Source organism: Castor canadensis, chromosome 8 (assembly GCF_047511655.1).
Source record: "Castor canadensis chromosome 8, mCasCan1.hap1v2, whole genome shotgun sequence".
In the NCBI taxonomy this organism is placed as follows: domain Eukaryota; kingdom Metazoa; phylum Chordata; class Mammalia; order Rodentia; family Castoridae; genus Castor; species Castor canadensis.
In genome coordinates this window covers 86949816-86974682 of record NC_133393.1, presented here as the reverse complement: position 1 = coordinate 86974682, position 24867 = coordinate 86949816, and the positions used below count along the sequence as shown (strand labels likewise).

Sequence of the window (24867 nt, the reverse complement as noted above, 5' to 3'; positions counted from 1 at the left end):
TTGATTTTAAATAGTGGTTGTGCTTAACAACTGGCTCATAAAATCCCTGAAAATTTAGCAATCAGCCTTGCAAACATAAAAGTCAGCTGTTGTGTATTACTATCTCTATTTTCAAAAGGAGGCTTTGGGAGAGCAAGTTGGTAAATGGCTGAGTTGAGATTCAAAGCTAGGTCCAAAACCCTGACTCTGGTTAGGTTTCTTAATCTTCTTAATGGAGAAAAGGGTCTTAAAGGCTTGATTTATTAAAAAAAAAAAAAAAGATTTGGAGCCATACATTGCAGGAATTCCATATGCAAGGGAATGCATTTCCTGGAGTACCACCCTCTGTTGATAGTTCATGCTCTTTAACATTTCCATATTGGGCTCAGTGGTAGATCACTTGCCTAACATGCAGGAGGTCCTGGGTTCCATGGGGGTATGGTGAGGTGAGGTGAAATAAATATCACTGGCCTATCATTCCCACGTGCCACTTTTGCTAGATTCTTCATGCTTGACACTGTTAAAGCAAAATAAGCAGCAGGCCATTAGCCTAAGGTTATTTATGTACCCAGAAGCTCTCTTAAATATGATTTTGAATCCAGATAGTCATTAGCAAATAGCAAACTAGCCAATTGGTTGTATAACTAGGAGCCTCCCACGTCCCTGTTCAGGATTAAAGCTGTTGCCTAAGCTGCTTAAAGCAAGGTTGCTGAACCTCTTCTCAAAACCAGAAGAGTTCTGGTTTTGAGTGTTGCCCTATTCAAGGATCTTTTAATGGTTAAACTTACTTTGTTTAAAGTTTTTCTTTTAACTACATCTACCAGAAATCAGCCTAGGCTGGATATGTGAATGAAGAAGGTATCAGCTGCTGTTGGAAATTGTTCTTAAACATTTTCATTAATGGCTTTTTCATATAAAAGCTTTACCACCACTAGTCCGTCTAATATGAAATATTAATAACTAAATAATTATTAATGATTCCTAAAAAGCTTCAGAAAACTTGAGGCTTGAAACCCTACTATACTTGGGGAAAGGCCACTATCAAAGGCCACAAGGAACTGGGGCAAGAATTTTCTAGGGCTCCTGTCAGCCTCTAAACCTTTAACACAGCTCCTATTCTGAGTATAGGAATAAAACCAGCTGTTGGAGAACTTGCACATTATCTGCCCTCGTCCAGCCCCTTCATTCATGAGGACACTCAGCTTCAGTAAAGCCAAGCCAAAGTTAATTGACAGCTCTTTCCACTACACCACACGGCCTTTTCTACCTTCATACAACCCTCCCTGCTCAGAACTTACCCTGGTAACACCAGGAACCTACATGATCTACAGGTGAGTTTAGGCCAAACCTCTGAGTGGCTCCTGAACCAAACTGCGGTAATCTTAAACCAAAGGGCTTAAGGTCGAAGTGGAGAAGCATGGAGCCCAACCTCGTGCTGGCTCCCGAGGGAGCAGCACGAAGAGGCACATTAGAACTCCAGCAAGCGAGACGCTACCCTTCGCAACCACAGGAGCTAACGCAAGCGCAGCGCACGCAGCCGACAGCGCGCACGTCGCCCACCTCCCGTGCGGCCTCGGGGCAAGCGTGCGCGTCCCCGCGCCAGTGGGCGGGGCCCGGGGCGGGACTCGGAGCCGGGCTGGGGCGGGGCTGCTGAGCTGTAGGTGCAGCAGCCTGGTGGCGACAGGTGCGCGAGGCTGAGCTCCCGGGACCCGTGGCAGGGCAGCGCCGAGAAAAGGCTTTTTCGCCAGGTAGGGACTTTCTTTCTCCACATCCTCCACAGCCCGAGAATGCGCGGAGACCGCGGTTTCCCTCACACTGTCTTTCTCCCGAGACTTCTGAGGCGGGGTGGGCGGGGGGACTACGAGGAGCGAGATCCCCCTCCCCCTCGGGAGAGGAGGTCCGGGAGTCTCAGATCCTCTGCTCCTTTCTCCCTCTGGGAATGAGCCGTGGGTGGGAGTGATTGTGTAGGTCTGAGACTTCGCTGCCTGAGGGCGGGAGCTCTTAGGACACCCTGATCTCCCATCGGGAACAATCCTTTCTAACTGTGTACTTTTTTGGTGAGGTGGAGGAAGGTGACAGTCCATCAGAAGTAAAAAATTCCCTCCCAGGAAAATATTCTAATATTCAGCTGCTCTTTTTCCCTTCATTTTAGCCATTCCCTCTGTCTTCGATTTTTTTCCCCTTCCACTCTTCTGTTTAAGACAGTTAACTCTCTTTTGAAGCATATTGAGAATATAGCCGCCCTTGCCAGCTGATGTGTCGTCCCTAAATCGCTATCGTGTACATATGCTGGCACCGGTCACCCACATACGTAAGTGTTAATATTAGGTAACTGTACACCCCTGGCTGCACATACTAAAGCTTGAAGTTGTAGGTGCTTAGAAGTGAACCATCTGGCACCCTTCCTAGCCTCCTTATTGGTGCTTACAACAATGAGTTTAGTTGATCCTGGTGAGAGATATTTGAACTGTTATTGTCTTGCACCTAATTCCACCTTTCAAAAATCTGCCTAATCCAGATGGTTCTATTGGCTTGACTTTTCAAGTTAGTCAAAGGCAGGCATATAGGGAGTTAACAGTTCTTTAAGACAGTACCTTTTTTGGGGAAGAGGTCTTCTTTCACATTAGGTAGTCTCTTTTGCTGTTGGTTTAAGTGATTAAGTGGAATACTTTTTATCCACAGTGACTAGTACTATTCACAAATGATAAATATTTCAGTTATCGCCTAAGTTTTTGTGGAATTACAGTCTGGATGAAGTATGATCATGGTTTAAGTAGTCCTTCAAAAAGTGATAAAGTTGGCAGAAAAAGTTCAAAAAAAGTGTATATGCACACACACATACACACACACATAGTTTTACAATGATAGAACAACACAATGTGGTACTAGATAATTACTTTAGGAATTGATTTTATTTTGGAGATAAAACATTTACTGTATCAATCCTTCTGTGAATCCAAAGTTCCAAAAGTACCTACCCTAAAAGAACTTATAATCAAAAGGATCAAGCAGAACCAAAAGATAGATACAATTTATGAGGTTTTATATATATATTATGTATTTATTTTTATTTTTTGGTTGTACTGGATATCAAACCCAGGACCTTGCCCATGCTAGGCAGGCACTCAGCCACTGAGCTATTCCAGACCATGAGGTCACTTCTATACTAGAGGTCAGCTCAGAATTCTGTAGAAGCATAGAAAATATAGAGGTTTTTGAAAAATGGAAAATCCCCTTTCTGCTTTTCCTTCAAACCAAAAATACATGAAGCCTTGGGTAGTAGTCAATGTATAGCCCATGTATTTGTATCACTTATATTTCTTACCTCGTGTCCTGCCAATTTGAAGATGGGATTAGATTCTGTCTCTGATTCTCTGGGAGTTCAGTGAATAGTTGGTGGTGCTATTTTCATTGTTACTGTATTAGGCCTTGAAGTGTTATCAAGTAGTCCCTGACTGTAGCGCATCTGAGAAGAGAACAGTATATCGGCAACATTAACAAAGTAGTGCCATTTTATAAAAATTATCTCATTGTATAACATTGTTTAACTTGGTACATTCATCTTTGTTCCAGAAGCTGGTTAAAGGTGGGGCCAAATTTCAAGCTAATAATTCTAGGAAAAGAAAGCTTTAGAAGTGAAAACAGTTCTATTAGCAGCATATTTTGGTGTCAGGGATACTTTTCCCTGCTCAGGTTCCCTCAAAATGTCTTCTTTGGCTGTGGGTGTAGCTCAGTAGTAGAGTATGAGTTTAGTATGAGTGAGGTCCTGGGTTCAATCTCCAGCACCAAAAAACAAACAAACAAAAAAACTTTTTTTTTCCTCCCCTGGGTTAGGGAAAACCATAGATAAGTGAGTAAGGAGGAAATAGTCAGAATCTTTGAAGATTCTTGCAGAGTTTTGATGATCTGATAATCTGAAGTTTATAGTAGTAAAACTGAAGTTTTAGGCCTCAGGCTTAAACTCCTGGGATTCCACATATCAGGTCCAGTCACTCACCCCTAATATACCTAATATGGAGACAGGGTGAAGAGCAGAGAAAGGTTTATCATGTGACACAGCCATGCCACTGGAAGACAGAACTTTGGTTCAACTTAAGTGAACAGTACCTGTTATAGTAGTCTTGAATGTTCATGTAACTTGAGGCTCTTATTAATTTTCCAACTGTGTGCCGCTGTCCTAATTCATAAAGGATGGATATGACATTGTCCCTTCTATATGATTATATTTTTCATTTTTTAAATAGAGGGTTGAGTTAATAATGTATATAGTGGTTGTTTGGTAATTTGAGCCATGGTAATTGATGCACACATTTCTTTGACATTGGTTATCTTTATTTTCTGTTTATTCTCCAGGAAAGTGATGTATACCAGACATTTTTAGAAAAGCCTCAGGTACATTTACAAGTATTTTAGGTATCTACAATGATTGTGTTGTTTTCTTAGAATGTTTTCAATTTAAAATCTTTTTTTTTGGAGGTACTGGAGTTTGAACTCAGAGCCTCATGTTTGCTAGGTGCTCTACCACTTGAACCACTCCACCAGACTTTCAAGTATAGTTTAAATTGTTTTTATTAGGGTTTCAGATTCTTGGCTTTCCTTTGGTATTTTTCACCAACCAACTGTAATTAACTTAGAGCTCTGCACCAGAAAGGTTCATCAAATATATACACAGACACCAAAGAATATTGAAGGTTAAACATTTTTGCCATGAACAACCACATAACCACAAATTGAAAGAATTTGTCATTATTTAAGTTGATAGTGAAACTGGTTTTCAGGCTTCTTTTGTTTCTTTTTGGCAGTATTGGAATTTGAACTCCAGGGCCTCACACTTGCTAGGGCCTCATGCTTGCTAGGTATGTACTTTACCCCTTGAGGCACTCTACCAGCCCTTTTTTCTGTGTTGGGTTTTTTTGAGATAGTGTCTCACACAAACTATTTGCATGGACTGGCCTCGAACTATGATCCTCCTGATCTCTGCCTCCCAACTAGCTAGAACTACAAGTGTGAGCAGCATGTGACCAAGCTTTCTTAATTCCATACACTACAAAATAGATGACTTTCATTTAGATTGGAATTCTACCCATTCTATAGCCAGGAAAATGTATAACTTGGTTCCTAAATGAAAAACTTAATTTTTTTTTAAAGGTTGCTAGGATCTTGCACTGTATTTTTGTTTTGTTTTTTAAAAAATAGGGACTCTATATGTAGCTCAAACTGGCCTTAAACTCTTGCTCTTCCTGCTTCAGCCTCCGAAGTACTAGGATTATAGATATGTGCCACCATGCAGTGGTTTACAGTTTGTACTTAATCATTGTGGAGTTGAGATTCCATGGTAAATGGTATTCCTGGTAGAATCATTCTGATGCATTTATTCTCTGGCTAGATACAAAAGCCTGGAGACTCAAATTATTGTGCTAATGGAGATTTCTTTTCATAAAAAGGATGAGGTTTGACCCAACAAACAACCCATTAGTGTGTCACATGATTTCTTGACACTTTAAAACATTTTTAGAAACTTCACATGTCCACTCATAAGATATTAACCAGTACCTGGCTCAAAACAGTTTTGATAGATATTTAATACCCTATACCTTGTTGTATTGATATTGCATAATTTAACTATGCACTTAGGCATATTGATTGTTATTACACTATTGATAAGTACAAAAATTTTTTTAAAAATTTTATATATAGATCTTTAAGAAAATCACTTTCTTTCTTTTTTTTTTTTTTGTAAGTTAGGTTCCTAGCAGTGGAATTACTTAGTGAAAGGGCACAAAAAATTTAAAATACTAAATTTGCTCCCAAATTACTTTTCATAATGATTAGACTAACATTTTCACCTACAGTGGTTGTAAGTGCCTATCTTTCTGTATCTTTGGTAACATTGAATATATTTTTTAAATCTTTACTAACTTGATAAACAAAAGTGACTCGTTTTTTGGTTTGTTTGTTTGTTTGTGTTTTGTGTTTTGTTTTTGAGACAGGGTCTCACTGTGTAGCCCAGGCTGGCCTTGAATTTGAGATCTTCCTGCTTTAGCTTCTCAAGGACCTGGGATTACAGTCATGTACCACCATACCTAGCCTATTTGTATTTCTTTAATTTCTAGTCAGAGTGAACATTATTTTTACATTTATTTCCATTTCTAAATCTTTTTCTGTGATTTGCCTTTTGAATAATCCCATTACCATTTTTTATTTGGGTCTTAATGTTTTAGTTGTGTTGGGTTTTTTTGTATGTGGTTCTTTTGTTTATTTAGAATGTTTTATTGTGGTGGAATACATGGGTTTTTATTAGATCAGATTAAATGAGTGAAGTGAAAAAAGTGGAAGAAGTTGAGGTTGTAGAGCTATAAATGTCCTGAAGGAACAGAGCTTACAACTGCTGAAGAACACTACAGATAGGAAGGGGCTCTACTTGAGAGGAAGCCCCACTTGGTATTATCACCAGTTGTTAGTGATCTAGGACAAGTCATTTCATTTCCTTCTAATTTTTATGTTCTTTCCCTCTCTTACTTCCTCCCTTCTCCTTCTTTCCTTCCTTTTCTTTCTATTCTTTTTTTTTTTTTCTTTTGCCACAGGGTCTCACTATGTATCCAAAGCTGGCCTTGATCTCACTATGGCTCTTTCATCAGTCTTCTAATTCAGATCTTCTTTTTTGCCTGATCTTTGATCAATCCTTGGCCTTGGTTTTAGAATTTTTCTTTTGGTTCATCATTGTCATAAGAAAAGCAAAAATACAGCACAGATTTTTTTCAAGGTATGACTTCCTCAGTTACCTGTATCAGAATCAGTTGGGTTTTGGCTGGTAGATTCTCAGGACCCACCTAGAACTGAAATCAGTATATCTGGGGGATAGGTCTGGGAATCTGAAGTTTTAACAAGTATTTCAAGAGACTCATACATGTACTTAGGAGGAACCAGTGCCCAACTAAATTAATTAAAAATTTCTGTGTATGCCCTTCAAGATGCCAACCACCCCCTCCCCCAGCCTATTTTTCCAGGCTTATCTCCAGACACCCTTCTAGCACTGTAGCAATACAGTGATTCACTATTTCCTGGCCCTGCCCTGTCCCTTCCTGACTCTGTGCCTTTGCTCATGCAGTTCCCACCGCCTCAGGCTCCTCCAGCTCCTCCACATTCCCAGTGAAACCCTCTTCCTTAAGAGCTCAAATTAAATGTGATTTTTTAAAAAATCACACATATATATGTATCATTTTTTCTTTCTTTTTTTTTTTTAAAGCAGGCTCTCACTGGCCTGGAACTCTCTATGTAGCAAGCTGGCCTTGAAATCATGTTCCTCCTGGCTCAGCCATCCCAGTGTTTGGATTACAGGCATGTGCCACCTGCCTAGCTCAGAAAACCCATTTTCTAATCTCTCCTGTTTGAATCAGTGGTTGCCTCTCCATTCTTCACTTAGGACTTTATCTTTAATTCATTATGAATTATTGCTTCCTTGTAATATTATAAGCTATATGAAACCTTTTCATTTTATAGCTATAATGCATATAGTAAGTAAGCAATTAAATGCTCATAGTATATGAAACATATGTGATCTTGCACACACATACTCTTTTGGGTTTGCATCCCACTTAGAATAAAATTAAAATCCTTTACCAATGTTTATAAATCCTTATTTATTCTGGCTGCCACTCAGCTCTTAGTCATCTCATACTTTCCTCTTCGTTTACTCCCTAGCTATATTATTCCTGCCTCAGGGCCCTTGCATTTGCTATTTCCTCTGTCCAGAAAACTCCATCACTTATCTTCACCTGGCTGACTTCGTATATCCTCCTTCTCTTCCTCATTCACCTTTCAATTCAAATGTCATTCACTCAAAGAACCTTTCCCAAATCACTATCTGAAATAGCTGCCCCTTTCCTACAATCACACCAGTTACTCTTTGCATTTCCTTCCCAGCACTAATCACAGTCTTCAATTGTCCTGTTTCCTAGTAGTATGGAAATTTCATGAGAGTAGACACTTTGTCATTGTTAACATTATAACCTTAGTACTTAGAGGACTGCCCAACACATTGTAAAAGCTCAAAAATGTTTGTTGAATGAATAAGTCTTGAAGATCGACTTCTCATTTTGATTAAGCCTTGTTCTGGTTTGCAGTCCATAGTGGTGGTGGTGTTTTGTTTTTTTGGTTTTTTTTCTTTTTTAAATGGACAGCAGCTGAGGTAGTTCTGTCTGGGTTCAAATCAGGTGGCAGTCTCTGAGGATTTCTGAAGATTGCAGGACAAAGGCGCTTGGGTACAGTGACAGCTAGGATTTGGTCCCATTTGAGTACAGGTTTTCCAAGGTGTTCCCAGGATCCAGGTCACTATTTTACTACCAGTGTAGGTGCTACTTCCATAGTTGTTACTGCAGGATAATATACTCTTTCAGCTCTCACTATGTTCTAAAAACAAGTAGAGCAAAACTAGAATCCAGCCGGTCAAAATTCCCAAGCAACTGCAGTTTTCTTCTGCTTCCCTTCTCTGGGAGAAAAATAACAAAAATATCTAGTATACCCAAGGAAAGATGAAATTATTTTCCTTATACTCACTACATGTTCTAATATGGGACAGTATACTCATTAGAACAGTTTTCAGCAACAGCTTTGAACAAGGCATTTCTTATTAAAATTTAGTTGAACCAGATATTATAACTAATTATTTCTAATTTTATCCTATTTCTAATCACTAGATGGCCTTGTTTTTTAATTTTATTATTTTTTTCTTAACATTAGTTTGAAATTTTATTTAGGTTTTTTTTCCCTTTATTGTTGAGCTGTATAAGTATTTATACAGGTTCCTACAATGTATCAAATATATCATACTTGAATTCACCCCCTCTACCATTCTCCTTTATCCCCTCCCCCATTCCTAGAATAGTTTCAACAGGTATCATTTTTGCATTTACATATGTGTGTATACATTTTTTTCACTCTCCTAACCCCTTTTCCTGTTACCTTCCCTCTCCACTGGGCAGGACCTGTTCCGCTCTCCTGTTCTCCGATTTTGTAAAAGAAAAATGAGAAAACATAAAAAGAAAACCATGACATTTTAGCTTGTTTGAGCTAGAGGTAGCTACACAGGGAGTTTCCTTGTGGTTTTTCCATTTATATATTTATTATAACCACAATTGGATTATCTCCTCTAATTTTCTTCATTCTAACTTAGTCCCTTTCTTATGGTGATTTTAGCCAATTTAAGATTTATATATTCATTCTTGTATAGACAGTATATCCACCATATTCAAGTTTTTAGTTTCCTTCTTTTACCTTCCCCTCCCCTTACTGTGACCAGTGTTTCATAACAGTGCTGCATTTGTATTAGTCTGTATTCCACATATGAGAGAGAACATGCAGCTTTGGCCTTCAGAGTCTGGCTAACTTCACTTAAGTTGATGTTCTCCAGTTCCATTCATTTACCTGCAAATGACAAAATTTCTTTCTTCTTTGTGGCTAAAATTCCACTGTATATAAATACCACATTTTCTTAATCCATTAGTCAGTACAGAGACATCTTATATTTTATTGTAATATATAGTTTTCAAAGTACTTTTGCCTTTATTCTTTAATTTGTTATTGATAACCATTCTGTGTGAATGAATATGTTTTCGAGGTAAAGAAATTGAGCCCTAAAGAAGTTGACCTTCCCATGCCAACTGAAAGTGCACTATCTAATACTGCCTCTTAACTTTTTTCATAGCTCCACAGTTTGATGTAGTTTTTAGGAGACAAACATTAAAATTCAATTAAAACATTAACAATTGTAACCCTTAAGAAATAAACTGCCTAGCACTGGTCTAAATAAGTAGCAAAACTTTATCACCTCTGCGACCATGATTTGTTAATTCTTTACAGGACCAGCCTTAGCTGTCCTTGTCCTTGTTTAAAGCTTGTTCTGTGTCAGCTGCTTAGATTTTTACAGAAAGAAAAGATTGCCTAGAGAAGAGTCACTTTTCAGTAAACCTGTTTTAATTCTTCTGCATGAAGGGACTGGTTAAATTGATCTGAACTGGCTCTTTGGATTGGGCAAATCCTGAAAAATACCCCACATCCTCTAAAATTTCAGATAAGAATAATGGAAGCCAAGCCCTTCCTGGAAATGGCCAGGAGTGAAACTTAAGAAGCCCTGTGCATGGAGAAAGCTTGATTAATTATTAAGGACAAAGGACTGGTGTAAGAAGGTTACATCTTAACAGAAGCAGCCTTGCTAAAATAAGAGTATAGATTTCTTCTAGCTTCAACATTGTAGAAGAGATTCCTTCATTAGCTACTTTGTCTTAATTAGCTATAAATAAGCTCACGCCTATAATCCTAGCTACTCAGGAGGCAAAGATCAGGAGGATTGCAGTTTGAAGCCAACCTGGGCAAATAGTTTCTCGAGACCCTATCTCAAAAAAAAAAAAAAAAAAAAAACCTTCACAAAAATGGGCTGATGAGGTGGGGGCAGGGGGGAGAAATGACCCAAGCCTTGTATGCACATATGAATAATAAAATAAAAAAATAAATGGGCTGATGAAGTGCTCAGGGTGTAGGCCTAGAGTTCAAGCTCCAGTACCAAAACCAAACAAACCTAATTGGCAAGACTGTGAGCAGTTTCTACATACAGTTATGTAGGTGGGCCTGTGTTATGTAGCAGCTAAGTACTAATATAACACTTTTTCATTCATATAATAGATATATTGGGCCCCTGCACAGTACCAGACACTAATATTTGATGCATCTGATATTTCTATTTGTGGAATAGAATAAAGGTTAAAGGAGAAACAAGTTGTTGAGAAAAATCTATGCTTTGTGCAATGGCTTGGCTAACTGTTAATTTTCACATTGTTTTTCTGGTCAACTATACTTTTCTCCACTTTCACCTTAAATTTGCAGTTACTGACATAATGATCTGGTTTTCTACCTATTGAAAGAGATTTTCCTTTCTGGAAAAATCTCCATTGGATTGTTTGCCCTTAAAATGAGTTAATTATCAACAGGAGGGGAGAAGCAGAGAGGAACCAAATAGATAAAAAGCAAATTAGATTATTTGAGAGATAGGTGGAGTTAAACTTAGATTACAGCTAGTAAGTGCTTAATGTAAAGAAAAAAAAAGATTAGAAAGGTTTTGGGTGGTTCATCATGACCTACAAATTTTAGACCAAAGTCAGTTTTTAAAGGCTATCGTTATAATTTTACTTGTTTCAATAAGATATGTAAGGCTACCACAATTATATAAGAAACGAGGGCTAGTGAAATAGCTCGGTTGGTAGAGTGCCTGCCTAGCAAGTATGAGGCCTTGAGTTCAAATCCCAGTACTGCCAAAACAACAAAAACTCCACTTATATAAAAAAACTAATTTGAGTTTCAAAAGTGTAAGATGATAAAATATTCAAATGAATGAATAAGGTAATAGGAGCCATGCATGAAGGCTATAGGTATAGCATTATCTACAACTTTGAGTTCTTCTGGAGGTGTGTTAGATGATAATATTGGTTTTGAGTATGTTACTGTGAGGATTAAATAAGTTTGTACATGGAAAACAAGTCAAGCAATAACACGTGGTAAATGCTCAATAAACATTAGGTATTTTTATTACCACTACTACCATTATTTATTAAGCACTTATTTCAGCAATGAGCTAAAAGAACATTTTAGAGATGATGAGACTAAGGTTTAGGGGATTTTCCTAATGTTACCTAGGAAGTAAGTAGTAGACTCAGTATGTCCACCTAGACTTTAAGGAAACTTTGGCAGAGTGGGCTTAGATGTGGGGCAGACTGGGGTTTCTGGCCCAGCCCTTACCATTTCTAGTTTTGAGACCCTTACAAGAGAAAACTAGGTCTGATCATATCTAGGGGTCAGGACAGTGTGGTTTGCAATATGTCATTGGAGCCTGGGCCTTAGTTATTCAGACTGTTTCAAATCCTGACTCTACCACTTTGTAGCTGTGTTACTTTAAGCATATTACTTAACTTCTCCGAACTTCCATTTCTTCCTCTGTAAGATGAGAGTAATGTTTGCTTCATGGTATTGTAAGGATTAAGTAAGAGCAAATGGTATGTGATGAAATATGTAAAACACCTGGCCAGTGTTTTATAACCAATCCTCAGGCTTATGCTACAGGTTCTAAATGTTAACCTGATTCTGACATAGTTAGTCTCTCTAGGTGGTGGGCAATTAGGGTCTGTGTCTGTCTTCCTGCTCTGGCTAATAACCTGGGAGCAAGCCAGAACTAAACTCCCAGAGCTCTTTTTTACATTGGAATTGTAGGGGACCCATTTCAAAGAAACTAGACATGTTTGGTCTCTAATGAGAGATCCAACTTACATAGATGATCCTGTTATTCAAAGTGGCCCCCACCCAACTTGGAAGCTCTAGACCTGCTAGAAGAGGGTAGCAACTAAAATGTAACCCCAATTGGTGCCAGACTTGTACTTCCTTAAAAAATTAAATAAAAATATAAAATACAATACCAGTGACCTTTTCTTAATGCTTGGTTGTCATGTCATGTCTGTCAGCCTCCTCACAGGACTGTGCTGCACTGGAGGAATATTAATAAGCAGTCAGGGGTGGGTGCTCTACAAAAGGGTTGTCTACAGAAATGAGGCTCTCATCTGTATAGTCAAGCACCATTTCTATTTGGAAAGAATATTAATGAGATCTGGATAAGAATCAGACAGCTGCTGGGAGAGGCAATTTTAATTGTACAAGAAGTTACACATGATATTCAGAAAGTCTGCATAAAAAAAGTAATTAAGTTGTGGGGTGATAAACAATTTATAAGCAACATTTTAAAAATGTAGTTTCAAAAAGGAAGTGTATACAGTGGCCAATACACATTTGAAAATATGTCCAACTTTGCTTATGATTAAAGAAATGAAAACTAATGAAATAATGTACCATTTTTCACAGATTGGAAAATATAAAATGTCTCATACAATTGATGGCTCAAATATACAAATATATATATGTACATATACAGAGAGAGAGAAAGAGAGAGGATAGAAATGCTACTTTCTAGGGGATACTGTGGCTGTACACCTCCATGTAGCCATAGTATAAGCATATTCATTGCAATCTTGTTCATAATGATGAAGAACTCAAAGTAACCTAAATGTGCACTGACAGGGGCTTAGTTAAATAAGTTATAACATATTATAGTATATAATATTATATAGTACTTAAAGACCAAGTAGATCTTTATGTCCTGAGGTGTGAAGATGTTTAAGAGGAAATAAATGATTGATGAACAATATGTCATTATAAACCACTGTATTTTTTTTAAAATGTGCGTTTATGTATGATGTGTGTTAACTTCTCTGTGCTTCTGTTTTCTCATCGGTAAAATAGGCATCGTAATGATACCTACCTTATGAGTTGTAAAGATAAAATAACATTTATAGAGAGCTTAGAACAGTGACTGACACATAGTGCTATGTATTTCCTATTGTTATTATATGGAACATATCACAAAATTTATACTCCAAATTGACAGAAGTTACTTTGAGAAGTGAAATTGTCTTGGAGGAAGAGACAGGCAAGAGCACACAGGACTTCTATTTCTTATATTGTATATTTCCACATAAATGTACATAATGAGCAGGCCCATCCTTGACTGTCATTCTGATAGGGAACACTCTAGATAGTGAAGAAAATGGCAACTCTGGCTTTAAACTCCTGTTGAGACCTGCAGAAGTGAGGTTCCTCAAAGGAAAGGAAGAAGGTGAAGAGAAGTAGAGGTGTGGGAAATAGAAATGATGCTGATGGATTCCACCATGACAGCTAAAGCATTGATGATACATTAGAAACTACTAATTTCTTTTTAACTAGCTTTACCACCTCCATTATATAATAATAAGAGCAATTTTGCATTAAAATGACAAAACAACTTAAATACAATATTTATGAATTATTTTTAATCAGAGCTTTATGATAAAGACATAAAGACAACATGATATGTAAACTAAGCTAAGCCCAAATATGTGTTTTGTTAGCTAAACCTTTTTGGTTTCGATCCATCAACCTCTGGGTTATGGGCCCAGCACACTTCTGCTGCACCACTCTGCTAGACTAGCTAAACCTTTAGAATAATGTTTACTGCTCATGTCTTATACCCTAAGGCCTACAGGGACATCCAGATCTGACTGCCCTCAGGCAATGTGCCAGGGGGCACTATTTTGCATTTATTTATTTTTATGTTTAAAACCACTCCATAGGGCAGGTTTCATCCTTACTTTATGTAGAGGGGAGCTGAAGTACAGAGAGATTACCATACATCTAGTGAGCGCTGGAATCAGAATTTGAGTTAGCTGGTGTTTCCATTATATTGCCCTGCCCCCAGGTAACCATGGCAAGAGGGTAGGGAGGACACTGAGGATTCCCAGGGACCTCAGCGATTATTTATCATCTACTCTAGTGACTTTCAAACTATATATTTTCAATTTTTCTTTTAACTTTTATATATATTTTTTGGTATTGGGGATTGAACTCAAGGCCTGGTGCATGCTGAGCATGGGGTCTACCATTGAGCTACACCCTCATTCCCCAAACTATAATTTTTTAAATGAAGTTTCATTGCAATGTAATTCACATACCATATAATTCACCTATTTTAAATATGTAGTTCATTTTTTTAGTGTATTCACACAGTTGTGCATCCATCACAATAATCAATTTTGCATTTTTATCACCTCCTGGAAAAATGCCATATTCCTTTTCTTTTTTCTCCAGTCCTAGATAACCACAAATCTACTTTCTGTCTCTGTAGATTTACCTATTATGGATATTTAATATAATAGAATCACTTAGTGGAATATTTTCAATATTTGTGTCATAGCATATGTCAGCTCTTCATTCCTTTTTATAGCAGAATGATATTCCATTGTATGGATATACCACATTTTGTTCAGTTGATAGACATTTGGGTTATTTCCATTTTTTTGGCCATTATGAATAATACTGCTATAAACATTCATGTACAAGTGTTTGTGTGGCCATGCTTTTTTGTTCCTTTTTGTTTTTAAGACAGGGTTTCCCTATGTAGCCCAGGCTGACCTCCAACTGGAGATCCTCTGCAGTTGGAGGCAAAAGTAGGAGGATCCTGAGTTTGAGACAAGCTTGGGCTACATAGTGGCCTGTTTCAAAAATAAAAAGGACTGGGGGTGTGGCTCAAGTGGTAGACCACCTGCCTAGCAAGTGCAAGGCTGTGAGTTCAAACTCCAGTACTGCCAAAAAAAAAAAAAAGAAAGAAAGAAAACCTGAAGCAAAAACCTTATAAAAGAGTATTTACCTATAATGTGTGTGATTCGCGCTGACATTTCCTGTTGCATTCTATTCCTTTTCATTAAAACAAACAAACAGGCTGGATGTAGCCCAGTAGAGCACTTGCCTAGCGTGTGGGAATTCCTGGGTTCAACACCCATCATTGCAAAACCAAAAACAAAAGCAAATCATATTGGTTCTGACTACTAAAATTGATTTCACAACTCACTAATTGTGACCTGCAGTTAAAATAAAACACTGGGCTATTGTGACTTCATCTTACACAAGAGGAAGGCAAGGCCCAGACAGGTGTCTTGTTCAGGGTCATATGGCTAATTAGTGGCAGATACAAGATCAGAGCCCACACCTGTTGCCTCCCTGCTTTAACTTTGACATCTCAATAAATTACAGCTGCCTTCATGTTCAGTAAATAAAAATAAAATAGAATTTCTATTCCTATACCATTTTTAACCTCTGTATCATTTAAGTAGTAATTCAATTTTAATAACAAACTAAACTAGAAAAAAAAATGAAAGTAACCTGATTTTATTATCATGAGTCTACACAATGATTTTGTACTGTCTGGGTAGAGAAGTTCTAGGTGAACCTAGATGATAGGTATTAAATTAGGCAGATCAAATTTATCAGTTCAGTGTCCCAGATTCAATTTGACCTAACCTCAGGCTATGTTGGTTGTTTTCTTTGCGATAGGATTCACTCTGTAGCCTAGGCAGACTTTGAATTTCCAATTCTCCTGCCTTAGCCTCCCAAGTGCTAGGATTATAGGCATGTACCTGGCTCTTGGGCTACTTTTAAAAAGCAGCCATTTTCTTATACTGCCAAATTTGAATGGCAATGAAATTCAAAGTGGACAATAGAAAATATTTTATGCAGCTCTTTTTTTCCATTTTTCTTGAAGTACATCTGGCTTTTAAATCCTTTAATTCAGTGTTTTCCAGAATTTCATGAAACCTGGAATAGTAGAATCAGTTCAGTTTCTTGTTAAAATGTGGTCTTCTTGAGCTCTACTCTAGACTTGATGAATCTGAATCATGGGATAGGATCCAGAAATCATTCTTTTAAACAAGTTTCCTAGGTAATTTTTATAGATGCTTAAGTCTGTGAACTATTGAATTAAGATGCTTTTTCCTATCTTTTATTTCTCATCTTAACTCCCTTTTGGTTTCTACAGTTAGTCTTTGGCTTTATTACTGTAGCGCTAAATACTCATTAACATTTGTAAGAAAACACCTGAATTATGTCAACAGAGAAAACTTACTAAAACAGTCTGTATTGATGGAGTTCAGTTTTATTCTACCTTAGCGTTCAATGCTAAAAATTATTTTTTTGGTGCTATATCCACTATACTTATAATTTGGAATGACTTATTTTGCAGTAAACAAACACAACCTACTAAATCATTTCATTTTTTCTCCAAAGCACTAGTCTATAAAAATAGCTGAATCTAACAAATAATTTCTGATACCTGGAATCTTTTCCTTGATTACTTGAGTACCTATCATTTGCCAGCGGGAACTGTACTGAGAGAGTATAGTGTGTTTTTAAAAATATTTTTATAGGCTAGGTATTTAGTATATGCCTATAATCCCATCAATCAGAAGATAGAGGCAGGAGGATCACCAGTGTGAGACTAGCCTGGGTTACAGAGCAAGATCCTATCTCAAATAAAATAAAATGTGGGAAATGCTAGGGGTAGGTCTAGTTTTTTGACAACTTAATCTTCCTAGGTTGGGAGTGTAACTCAGTGGTAGAGCTCTTGCCTAGCGTATGTACAGAACCTCCTAGCCCAGATTGGGGTATGAGGGCAGGCATCTAGGAGAAAGTGTCACCAGATCTTGGGACCTATAGCATAGAGCCAGGCAGGAGTGGAAGCATTTTCTGACAAAAGGTAGAAGTGGCTCAGAGGGACAGCATGCTCAGAGAAAGGATCAAGATCAAGAGGTAAATTGGGCCTACCTAAAGATGTGAGGAACCCAAGCATTCTAATGTGTGCTTTGTAATCCCAGTACTTAGGAGGCTGAGGCAGGAAGGTCAAGAGTTCTAGGCCAGCCTGGACAATATAGTGAAATCCTGTGTGTGTGTGTGTGTGTGTGTGTGTGTGTGTGTGTGTGTGTGTGGAGAGAAAGAGAGAGCACAAGGAAGGGAAAGGAAGGAAAAAGAAAAAAGATTGATTTCTTATTAGATAATAGGTAGTGTTACACATACTTGACATTTAGAACTTGTTTGATTCTCACAACAAATGGGTAAATTTTTTATCCCCGTTTTACAGAGGTGGAAACTCAGTGTTTAGTAATTTGCCCAAGATTATGCAGCTTGTAAGAAGTATGAGATCCAAATAACTAGATTCAAATCCATGGCCTTGTTCTTGTAGCCACTTACCATTATCTCTCCACCATGTGTCACTGTGTTAGGCATTTTGTGGAGAGGATTTTGACTAGCTAAGTTAGGGATGGTGTATACCTAAGGTGAAGAAATTTGCACATGGTCACTGCAATTAGAAAGAGGCAGAGTGAGAACCTGTAAATCTTTTTGTTTTCTTTTTCTTGAAGGTACTGGGGTTTGAGCTCAGGCCATCATGCTTGCTAGGCAGGTACTCTACCACTAGAGCCATGCCTCCAGCCCTTTTTGCTCTGGTTATTTTGGAGATAGGGTCTCACTTTTTGCCTGGACTGGCAAATCCTCTTGTGTTTTGCCTCTCTTTGTAGCTGGGATGACAGGTACATAACACTACACCCAGATTTTTTCTGTTGAGAAGGGGTCTCACTATCCTGGAACTGAAATTCTCCCAATCTCAGCCTCCCATATAGCTTCAAATGACAGGCCACTGTGCCCAGCTGTCAGTTGAGATGGAGTCTCACAAACTATTTGTCCCTGCTGGCTTCCATCTGTAACCCTTTCAGTCTCACCTTCCAAGTAGCTAGAATTACAGGCATGTGCCACCCATTACCTGTCCTGGAGATCCTTTTATAACTTCAAACCTTGTATATATTGTTACATCATACTATCTTCCCTGTTATATTTTGTTTGATACAAACAAAAATTCATATACTAACTCATTTGGAGAAAAATTATTTGTGGTCAAATATACTCAATTTGATGGGTAAGAATAAGAGAGGATAGTACATATGATTTGGGCTGTATGTTGTATATTTTGGGACATATGAAGCTATTCAGCATGGAGTGGAGATTCTTCACTAAGGCAGGAAGGTCAGGATTTACAATTCCACTTTGGAAATCATCCAGTATATGTGACGTTTGATGACTTGAGAATAGACTCTCTCACAGAAGAGTGAAAACAATCCTTGAGTAATGTGAGTGTGAGTAACCCTCACACTATGAGGGTGAGTAGAGGGAAACAAAGAGGATTTTGTGAGATAATTAAGAATGATTTGAAAGATAGAAAAGGAAGTCTGAGCATCATGCCTGTCATATTCTATCTACATGGAAGGTATAAGTAGGTGGATCACAGTTTAAGGCTGGCTCTGGGCACAAACCTGAGACCCTGTCTAAGAAGTAAAGAAAGAGAGGAAAAGAGGAAGAAAAGGAGGGAGGGAAAGGGGAGAAAGGAAGGAAGGAAAAAATTTCGAAAATCAGCGACCATGGGCTGACAATGTTTCTCAAGTAGTAAAGCACCTGCCTAGTAAGTGAAAGGCCTTGAGTTCAAACCCCAGTACTGAGGACTAATCAGCAATTTAGATGGCGATGGAAGATGCTAAGAACTGAGAGGTGGTCTCTGGGTTTGACAGTAAGTGCTCTTCAGTGATCTTTAAGAGAATTCTTACAGTAGGGTGGTAGAGTGGAAGCCAGACCCAAAAGGGTCAAGGAATGGATGAAAGATGAGGAAGTAGAAATATTGAATATATAGAGACTATGATTTGGCTGTGAGGTAGGAGTGAAGTGAGGTAGTAGGTTGAGGAAAAAAAAAAGCTTAAGAGAAAAAGGAATTTTTAAGAACTACTTATAAATTCCAGATATGTGTATGTATATATTCCTATCAGAAATATCAGCTCCTTTTGGGTAGTAGGCCAAAGTCAGAGGTAGAGATGAAGTGAAGTTCTTGGGAGGATTAAAATTTCAGCTGGGGATTAAGGGTGTACTTCAGTGAAAGAACACATGCCTAGCATGTGTGATATCCTGGGTTTGATGCTCAGCACAGAAAAAAAATTAAAAAGTCCATCTGGAATGTTTCCATACTTATTTTCCCCTGACATAGGCAAGAAGTGGGAAAAATTGTATCTGAGAGTGCTCGCTTTTTTTTTTTTTCCATCCTTTATCCTCGGAGTGGTAAAGTTGAATCTGTAAAGGATGAATGTTTGTAAATGCTTAGTGAAAATTGCTCTGAAAGAACCATTTTCCATGATTCTTTGGTGAGTAATTTCCACAAGTGAAATTGTCTCTCGGTTACATAACCTCTTTTTTGTTGCTCTTGCTCTGAATCTTCCTTAATGGAAAAATTTCAATTGATAAATGTAGAGGAGATGAAGGTAATAGAAAATCCTTTTAGCAAATTTGAGGCCAGCCTGGACTACAAATAAATAAATAAATAAAGTGGAAAACTGACTTCCAAAAAATTTTCAAGTATGTGAATTTACTCACTATTTTTTGCACAAAAAAATGCAACCTTAGAAATAAATGTAACTTACATTAAAAAAAAATTCTGCACATATGAATAATAAAAGAAAAATGAAAAAAAAAATTCTGCAGGGGGCCATATTTCATGCAGCTTTTATTTATATTCTCCTTTGCACCTCAAAGGGTTTTGTTGTGTGTGGTTGTTTTTTTCCCCCCCTCTGGTACTGGAAATTGAAACCCAGGACATTGTCACATGCTATTCCCCTGCCCTTAAAAAAATTTTTTTTCAGTCCTGAGGTTTGAACTCAGGGCTTTTTGCTTGCTAAGGAGGTTCTCTAACATTTGAGCCATGCCACCAGCTATTTTGTCTCCACTAATTTTGATGATAGGGTCTTTCTTTTTGCCTAGGCTGGCCTGGACTACAATCCTTCTATTTACACTTCCCACCTTTAACTGGGCAGGAGATGCATGCCACTACACTTATTCTTTTGTTGAGATGGGGTCTTGCAAAATTTTTGCTGGGGCCTGTCTGGAACCACAGTCTTTCCAATCTCAGCCTCCCAGGTAGCTTGGGATGACAGTTGCACACCACTGCAGCCAGCTATTAATTGACATGGGTGTCTTGTGAACTTTTTGCCAGGGCTGGCCTTGAACCAAGATCCTCCCAATCTCAGCTTCCCAAGTAGCTAGGATTACAGGCATCAGCCACAGGTGCTTGGCTTTTTAATAAAAATTTTGAGGGCTAGGGGAGTGGCTCAAGTGGTAGAGCACCTACCTAGCAAGTATATAAGAGCCTGAGTTCAAACTCTAGCACCACCACCAAAAAAAAAAAAAAAAAGGCTGGCTTTTGGACTTTCCATCCTCCTGGCTCAGCTTCCTGTGTAGTGAGGAGTAGAGGTAGTACCTGAGATTATAGGCATGGGACATATGCCTCCATGCCCAGCTGTACCTTGAAGTTTTTTGGTTGCATTTTTTGTTTGCTTTTAATTAATTTGTACTCTAACCTTTTGACATTGAAGTTGAGAAGAGTTGTTGATAGAAAAACTGTATAACTATACTGTTTCTAAAAAAATAACGTTTTCTCTTAATGAGTTTGTAGGATTTGTTCTGTCTAATTTTTTGTGGCTGTGTTCAGACAACTATACTGCTTGCTTAGGTAATCAGCTCAGAAACTAAAGAGAGAGGTTGGGGGAGAAGAAGAGTGACTCCAGGGCTTTATAAGGACAGCATTTTGTTATTAGTGGCTTTGGGAGGAGCTGATTATAGTGGCAGCTTGTTTGCTTTTGTCCCCACCTGGTTTCTGAGGGACAATTAATTCCCCTGGTCAGATGAGCCTGTAAATGAATTTATTAGAATAGGTTTCCTGGAGCAGCTACAGACCTCACCTTAAGCAATATCTTGAGGAAGCAGATACCTAATGAGTCTATGCCCAGAACTCAAACTTTTAAAGGACCTTTGTTCCTAAGATTTCTTATCTCCAGGCCCCAGCTTACCCTCAGTATAGTTTAGTTGTCCCACCTTAAGCTGCCTGTTCTGATTAAACAACACTGAACTAGGAGTTAGAACTCTAGCTCTAATACTAAGTAGCTAATGATTTGGGGGAAATTATTGGACCTGTATATAGCCCAGTTCCCTCACTGTATAAAGGGGGACTTGGTTACTTAATTTCTAAATGTCTCTAGTTGTATCTCTAGTAAATACCTACAACTGAAGGCATCTTCCTCATTAGCAAACTGTTCCCCTTTCTATGCATCCCATTATTACTTGTTTTATCACTATTCTTGTAGTGTCTGAGGCTAAAAAACCTTATTTTGTTGTATGTATTTCCTTTAACTCTTGCATACAGTCATCTACCAATCCAGCAATTTTTCCTTCATAGGCAAAGTGCCAGTAGAATGCAGATAATCTAAGAGGATGAGATTTGTACTTTGCCTAAATAAGTGTTTCAAAGTGTTTTCTTCTAAGAGTCTAATTTCAAACCTAAGTTTGAGTTTGTAGTTTTCTATTGTGTGTCACTTAGTTTTTCTTGGTTATGTGTATATCTATGCATATCTGCATATGTAAAGCAAACAAAACTTATCATTCCCCCTCTCCTTTCTATATTTGTCCTCAATGTTTTGTTTTGTTTTAGTGGCACTGGGGTTTGAACTCAGGGCTTTGCACTCACAAATTGGGAGCTACACTGCTTTGAGCCAAGCCTAGTTATTTTGGAGATGGGTTCTCCCAAACTATTTGCCTGATCTGGCCTCGAATCATGATCCTCCCCATTCCAGCCTCCCAAGTAACTAAGATTACAGATATGAGCCACCAGTGCCCAGCTTGCCCTCACCCTTTTAATCATTCATGTTGGATGATGCCACCCTGGATTCCTTCTCTCACCTTAAGTCCATTTTACTGGACCATCAGTTTTCTCGTCCTAGCTTTCCATTTTCACCTCCTGTGCTTTAAACCTTGATTACTTCAGACAGTTTTAGGATCTTCTAGTAATTTAGACTCGTCCTTGCTCTCAGGAAGTTACATACTGTTGCAGAATGTTCTTTTAAAACATGGTGTTCATTTTGTTACTTGCCTTTTCAGAAACTTCTGTGTTCCACTGCAGGTAATATACCACAGAGCTCTTATTTTACAGATGTGAATATCAAGGCTGAGGGAAATTTTTTTATTTGCACATTAAGACTAGACTTCATCTCTGTTTACTCAGTTCTAGTTCTTTCTTGTTGGGGTATGGCCCAAATTCCTTAGCATGATTTTCATGCCTCTTCTCAGACTGTCCCCAGTTTGTCTTATTTTCACCTTCTCTTCCCCATAGTCTAACTCACTCTGCAAAGGTGCTAATGCTGTTCCTCCTACCTCAGATACACTTTCTTCCTCATGCCCTCACTTTGAAATTCTGTAAATCCCAAATCAATTGCATAACTTTTTCCTTCCCTCCCATCAAGCTTTACCATGAATTGCCTCTAACCACATTCTTCCTGCCTTGTGTTACAATTGTTACAATGTTAGCAAGGTCAGTAGATTATGAATACCATTTGGTCATGGGTCTCTCCATACATCTTTTAGGGAGGTAGCCACTTGCTCCTTGAGTATAAGGTGTGCTTCTCGTAACCATAGACCAAGGTAGATGTTCTGAATTTCCTTGGTGTTTTGGACAAGAGTAATCATAACCATGAATTTAGATTAGACTTGAGAATTGACTCCTTTTATTTATCATGCTCAGTCACTCAAATAATTATTGCTTTTCCTGTTTAGTTTTTTTTTTTTTAGGCGGGGCGGGGGGGAAGAGGAGAGGTTGTTTTTGTTTTGTTTTGTTGGGATGTCTTGCTATGCTGCCTGGGTAGGTCTTTTTTCTTTCTTTCTTTCTTTTTTGGTGGTACTGGGGTTTGAATTTAGGGCCCTATGCTTGCTAGGCAGGCACTCTACCACTGGAGCCACTCTCCCAGCCCACTCAGGTAGGTTTTGAACTCTCCTGCCAGCCTTCTCAGTAGCTGGGACTACAGACTTGTAGCACCACACCCAGCTTTGCTTTTCCTTTTTAAATGAACAGATTTGAGAACATACTTTTGTGTATTTTTTTCCTTTCATCCAGAATTGATCACTGTAGAAGAAGTGACAGTATTTATACCCATACTCACATTGGAAGCCTAATTTTGCCACATTATATCTTAAATTGTTAGTCAGCATTTCCTAAATTTGTCTTAGAGGGTCACTATTGCAATTTTACATCATGAAGTTTAGCTGAATTATGTTACTTCCACGTTTTGTTTTGTGAGTCTGTCAGTTACAAGCTGGAAAGCAGATACAAAATAGGTATATTATATGGTACATTCAGGTTTATTTCAAAGAACATGAGCAGAAGTAATATTTCAAAAAGAAGAGATTTTTTTTTTAGTCTTCCACATTTGTTGTTTACTTATTCGTTATGTCATTTCTTCTTCCCCTTATTTATTCCTCATATGAATACTACCACTGTGGATGAGAAATCTAAGTTTTAGGAAAGGTATACCGCTTTAAGTGGTGAGGCCAGCACTTACACTTGGGCATATCTGGCTGTAATGCTAGAGCTCTTTAGCATTACTGTGTACTATGCTGTCTTCCAACATGGGAATTAAACAAATCAACTAAAACTACAAAACTGTAATTAGACAAGGCTTTGTTTGGGAGAACAAAGCAGTAAATATGGAAAGCTAGTGTAGTTTTGTGGGATTATCTATTGCCTACTTTGCAGCATGGTACTTTTAATGTGAAATGGCAGCCCACATTGCTTGATACAGTGTCTTTGTGTTCTACTGTTGTCAGGGCTGTTGGAAGCAGTACCTGATGAACCATACATTCTACCCAGTCAGTTATGCTCTGTGATTGTCAAGAGAGCTGTAAGCAGTATTTTAATCTATACTTTCACTCTTCAAATAAGGAAATATTGACTCATTTCTAATCTCACTTCTGAACAAAGGTTGGCAGTCCTTTGATAATTACTGGGGAGAAAAAACCATCCAGGTTAATGGGTAGAGACTAAGTGATGTCAAAGTACATCTTATGTACTCTGTATTCTTCAGCTTGACAGGATTTTAGGAAAAAATTTAAGTATAGAGGTTTTGTTCCATGAACTTAAAGTACCCTGTACTTTCCCAGTTGTTAAAAGACTTTACAATAATATAAGAATCAATGGTAATATCCTTTAAATACTCTTTAGGCTACTATAATAGGCCTAGTACTTTGAATATATTATTTCCTTAAATCTATACTAAAATCCTTGAAAGACAGGTACTATCCTCATTTTCAGCTGAAGAAACAAAAACGGAAAAGATTACTTTTTTTTTTTGGTGGTACTAGAAATTGAACTCAGGGCCTTGTCCATACTCGGCACTCTACTACTAAGCTATATCCTGAGTCCCAAATTTTCTTAACTTGTTCAAGATAACAAAGTTATAATTTCACTGAAGTCTGCCTAGCCTTAAAGCCCTTTCTCTTTGTATTATGCCATGCAATGTCCCCAGATTTCTCCCTTATACCAAGTGACCAGCACTGCAAAGTGTTGATGAGAAAGGGTAG

At 38.0% G+C, this 24867-nt stretch overlaps 1 protein-coding gene across 3 annotated transcripts in view; it reads left to right on the top strand.

The window, feature by feature from the left end:
• Positions 1–1590: 1590 nt before the first annotated feature.
• Positions 1591–24867, top strand: part of Lima1 (LIM domain and actin binding 1) — an 80675-nt gene continuing 57398 nt past the window's right edge. For 2 of the 3 annotated variants that reach the window (XM_020177957.2, XM_020177955.2), the window contains exon 1: positions 1591–1727. The gene's annotated coding sequence lies outside the window, so the exon portion shown is untranslated. The remainder of the gene's footprint in view (positions 1728–24867) is intronic. The other variant, XM_020177956.2, reaches the window with a different exon arrangement.